This window comes from Arachis stenosperma, chromosome 4, assembly GCF_014773155.1.
Source record: "Arachis stenosperma cultivar V10309 chromosome 4, arast.V10309.gnm1.PFL2, whole genome shotgun sequence".
Lineage (NCBI taxonomy): Eukaryota > Viridiplantae > Streptophyta > Magnoliopsida > Fabales > Fabaceae > Arachis > Arachis stenosperma.
Window position 1 is genome coordinate 75,461,983 of NC_080380.1, and position 5,508 is coordinate 75,467,490.

Genomic DNA, 5,508 nt, shown 5'->3' on the forward strand with positions numbered 1-5,508 from the left:
ATTTTTCCTTGATTTTCCATGAAGAGAGCACGACATTGCCCTGCTCTCCAAGAGGGCAGAGCAGAAAAATGAGCGCTACTTTGCTTTGGGGTGAGGCTCCAGCTTCGAACCTTGGTGGAAGCATATTGGTTTATTTTCACTTATTTTTGGCCCTTAAATATGCCTTTCATTCATGCCTCAATTTTATGCCAAATATAGATTGCTATATATCGTTGGAAAGCTCTGAATGTCAGATTTCCAACGCAACTAGAACCACATCAATTGGACGTCTGTAGCTCAAGTTATAGCCCTTTGAAGGAGGCATGGTCATGCTGTGAGCGCCCAGATTTTACCTTAGCGAAAATTCTTGCTTCCAACCTCACTTTGCATCACGATTCTGCTCTGCCCTTGGCAAGAGCAGGGCAGTGTGTGCTGATTGCCTATTCTCCTTTAATTTGGTCATGGGCCACGCTTTTAAAAGCGTGGCCTAAGGCTCTAAAGTGTGCTCCAACTTCAAAGTGTGTCCCAAAGCTCTTTTTTTCTCCTTTTTTGTGCTTCTTTGCTTCTTTTGCTTCTTATTTCCTACAAGATTTATAAAATTAAAAGATCAAGGAAATCTTCCAATTAAGCACAAAAGAATGCAATATTTAAGCACAATTTATCAATTTTTTGTATGAAAAAGCATAGAAAAATAGGTATATGATGACTTGTCATCACCAAGGATACCCTAAGAGGGGTGTAGTTGTGATATTTTTTGATTTTCTCTCTGGAGCGATCTTCCTTTTTCTTGGATTCTTTATCTCGGTAGGCAGAACTAGACCTTGAGGCTTCGCCAAGTCGAGAATTTTCCTCCATGTTGATGTACTTCTGTGCTCGTTCTTGTACTTCATCTAGGGATGTCGGGTATCTTTTTGATATAGATTGGCTGAACGGTCCTTCTCGTAGGCCATTTATGAGGCCGATGATGGCAGCTTCTGTCGGTAGATTTTGTATGTCCATGCATGTTTTGTTGAATCTCTCCATGTAGTTGCGAAGACTTTCTCGATCTCCCTGCTTGATCCCGAGTAGACTGGGTGCGTGTTTGGCTTTGTCCTTTTGTATGGAGAATCGGGCCAGGAACTTTTTGGCCAAGTCGTCGAAACTTGAGATGGATTTTGGAGGCAGGTTATCGAACCATTTAATGGCTGTCTTGGTGAGAGTTGTTGGAAAGGCTTTGCAGCGAACTGCATCTGAGGCATCAGTGAGGTACATTCTACTTCTGAAGTTGCTGAGATGGTGGTTGGGGTCTGAGGTGCCGTCATACAGCGTCATATCCGGAAGTTTGAAATCCTTTGGGATTTTGGTCTTCATAATTTCTCTGGTGAATGGATCTTGATCTTTCTGAGGGCTGTCTTCTGTGGATGGCCGAGTAGCTTTGGTTTTGAGATCAGCTTCAAGTTTTATAAGTTTGTCTTCTAATTCTCGGCGCTGCCTTATCTCCCGACGTAGATCTTCTTCTTTTTCACGTTGATGTTGGGCTTCTTTCTCAAGTTGCTCCAATCGATTTTGAAGCGCTTCTATTGCTCCCGGATTTGATGGATTTTTGTCTCCGTTGGGTTCCGGCGTATCTTTGAGTATAGTATCCACATTTTTATGCGGCGTTCTATCTTCCAATCCTAAGTCGTGGTCGTTGTCATGGTCATCCGCCATGTTGATGGGATGACTTCCAGGTTCCCCGGCAACGGCGCCAATGTTCCAAGGGTTACCTGAAACTATAGGTCGATCTCGATCGAGATCTTCTGTGCTGGTCAGAGCCGACGTGTCCGGCAGGTGTATAGCAGCCGGAGCTGGTGTGTCCGACTTGTGGAACTGAGAATGCTGTTGATCCTTTGTCACCGAAGGGTGGGGGGTACCTGCAAGGGACTCCGATGCTTAAGTTAGCAAGGGTATTAAACAGGTATTGAGTAGAATCAGAGTATGAGTTATACCTGGGTGCTCCAGTGTATTTATAATGGTGAGATGTGGCCTCCTGCGGATAAGATAAGTTAGTTATCTTATCTTATCTTTATCTTATCTTTAAGTGAGGTCATCTTTAAGGGAACCGCCTTTATCTCTATGGGCTTGGGCTGCCCTTGGATTTGGGGCGCGTTCCTCTATTTGGGCCCTTCATTTGGGCTTTCCTGTGACTTGGCCGAGCTCTTTGAGGAGAGGTCGGGTTGTCCTGACCTGAAGAGGTCGGTCGCTTTGTTTGTCGAACATCCCGGGTCAGACAGCTCGACCTAGGGTATGAACAGAATCCATGAAAGCTTTTAAAAGAGCGCAGAGGGTGACTGCTGCTAGAAACATCTCGGCCAAGGCGGCTGGGGAAGGATCTTCCCAAGTGCGCGTGAAGCCATCTATGCCGAGTTCCCCTGGGGTGAAGAAGGTGATCCTTACTCCCCGAGTTCGTCTGGTGGATCCTCACCCTACTTCTGCTGCTCCTTCTGTTGCTCCTCCCAATAAAAAACAAAAAATAGCTGAGCCTTTCGACCTCAATGCTCTTGATTTTAATGCCATTGAATTTGTGGATCGGCAAATCGGCCCCTATGGTACCCTCTCCATGGACGATGTGTCCATCCTCCATCATTTGGAATTTATGGCCCGAAATAACGTAAAGATGGTGTATATGGTGGCGGCTATATACCGGACTGCTCAGAATCTTCCTCTCCATGCCACTAAAGCATTTATGGAGGAGGCAAAGCAGGAGTTTGACCGGATGAGGGAGCTAAAGGAGGAACTTGAAGTAAAGGTGACCAAGTTGAAGAAGGATCTAGAGAACGAGAAGGCGAGTTCCCTTTCACTGGCAACTTCTTTGAGGTTGGCCGAGGACACAGCCATGATGCATAAGGAGAGTTACGTTACGTCTTATCGGGAGGTGATGCGCCTGAGGGGGGAGTTGGACAATGCCCGGGAAGATTATTCTGAGCTCCAAGGTCATCTAGTAGGTAGCGTGACTGCTGCTTACGAGAACTTGAAGGAGCAAGTTCGGGTCATTGCTCCTGAGGCCGATCTCACCCCTTTCAGCCTGGACAACGTTGTCAGAGATGGCAAGATTGTCCCTGATGACGAGGGTGATGATGATGCTGATCCTCCCCCTGTGTCCTCTGCCAAAGTGTCGACCTCTTCTGCTCCTCTGGTTGCACCTGATTCGGATTGCCAGGTTCTGAACCGGGAGGATGGAACTATAGACGCTGTGCCTATTCAGACTCGTCCTCCTTCTCCTTGTCCTGATGCTGCCAAGAAGGCTCCTGATGCTTGCTGATCTCTTTCTGGATATTTATGTAGTTGGCCCGGCTTGTAGGCTGATGTGTGGAAAATAATCCAACACAAAACTCACCGGCAAGTGTACCGGGTCGCATCAAGTAATAAAACTCACGGGAGTGAGGTCGATCCCACAGGGATTGAAGGATTGAACAATTTTAGTTTAGTGGATGATTTAGTCAAGCAAACAAAGATTGATTTGAGTGATTTTGTATCCAACAGTAAGTAAATAGCAGGAAATGTAAAGGGAGAGGGATGAATTGCAGAAATTAAAGAGAATTGAAAGTAAAGGTACTGAATCTTAAAGAACAAGAAATTAAATGACTGAAATTTAAAGTGCAAGAAATGTAAATTGCGGTAACTTAAAGTGCAAGAAATATAAATTGCTTGAATTGAAAAGGGATTTGAGGACTGGGAATTCAGAATTTAAGCAAGGGAAATTAAATTTCAACAATTAACCAAGCAAGAGATGAATTTAAAGTAACTAGAGTACAAACAGAAAGTGAAAATGTAATTGCAGCAGTGGTTCAGCAGAAGAACCAAAAAGAAAATTAGATCTCAGGACTCCAGAGACTAGATAGCAGAGTCTATATCTCAATTACCTTTCTAGATCCAAGTTCACAAAGCAATTAAAGAGAAATTGAAGATTGAAGCAGTAAAGGAAATTGAATTTAACTCAATTATGTATTAAGAAAATTAAAGAGATCTTAAATAGAGATTGAGATAGAAGTTCCTCAATTCTTCACACTCAAGACTCAAACAAAACCCAGTGAAGAAAATAAAAAGATCATAGGAAGAAGAAGTGAATTCTCTCCTCCAATTCTCCAGCTATTGCAGAAAACAAAAAAATGAAAAATCAGCTTTCAAGTTGACTCAGGATTTAAAAATGGAAGTGAAGGTAAAAAGTAAAAGTTCCAAGTAACCAAAAAAAGAAAAAGAGCCCCCTTCTAATCCTAACTAACACCTATTTATACATTTTCTATTTTTGATCTAAGAATTTTGAGTGGGCTTGAAAGATGGGTGAAGAATTGAATTAAATTAGATTCTTAGGTGAGTTTCAGCCCATTTCACTCCTAGGAGGCTGCTCTGCTCTTGTGAAGAGCAGAGCAGTAAAGCCTTGCATGAGGATCCAATTAGCGCGCCATGTGTGGGAGGGGCACCAGGGGATTGCCCTGCCCTTGTGGAGAGCGGGGCAGTGGTGTCATGGTGCGTGCCTTGCCTCCCTGCCCGTGTCAATCATGCGCGCCTCATTTGCGCCAAGGAATGCTGCTCTGCCCTCCTTGTGGGCAGCGCAAAGCTTTCCTTGTTCTTGGGTGAGGTCCCAAGTTCAAAACCTTGGGAAGGCATGCTGGCTCTTTTTCTTTGTGAAGGAAATAAAGGTGGCGCATGCAAGGAGTGGAGGTGCCTTAGGTTCGAAACTTGGGGATGACATTTTGGCCAAGTGTGGCTCATTTTTCCTTGTGAGTGGCGCTACTTCCTCCCCTTTATGTGCTTGGGTTCGAAACCCATGGATGGCACTTGGAGTTGATTTTTCTTGGATTTTCTTCAAGAGGAGCCCGAAATTGCTCTTCAGGAGGGCAAGGCAGAATTTTTCCTTCCCTTGTTTCTTGGCCTAGAATTGTGCTCCGCTCTCAAGGAGGGCAGGGCAGTGAAGCCTTGCATGCTTGGTTCATTGTTGTGCTCCCTTGGAGAGCAGTGTGCTCTTGGGGAGAGCAATGTGGCTTCCTCCTTCAATGTTGTGCCACACCTCTTCTTCTTTTGCCACACTATTTTCTTCCTTTGGCCACACTTCTTAAGCCACGCTTCCTTCTTTTCTTCTTTTCTTCACCTACAAATAATCAAAACAACCAATCAAAGTATCACTAAGTTCACAAGGTTTATAAATCAATTAAAAATCAATAAATTTAGCTTAAACCTCATGATTTAGCATCAATTAAATGGTGGTTGTTTGATTCAAATAAAGCATGCATTTCCACTCTAAATTACTTACTTATAGTGCAAGAAAGTGCAATAAAAACTAGTGAAACAAGTGAAATTAGCTTGAAAAATAGGCATATGATGACTTGTCATCATGGGCTCTTAAAACTTTTTGTTTATTGGGAAAGTCTAGGGGGCCAGCAATTCTATTGAATTTTGGCCAGCATGTAACCAGCAGAAAAATGTGAGCCATTGGATGAAATCTCACACCAATCTCACACCATCAAATCATCATTGATGGCTAATTGATGGCTAACAATCACAAAAGTTGCT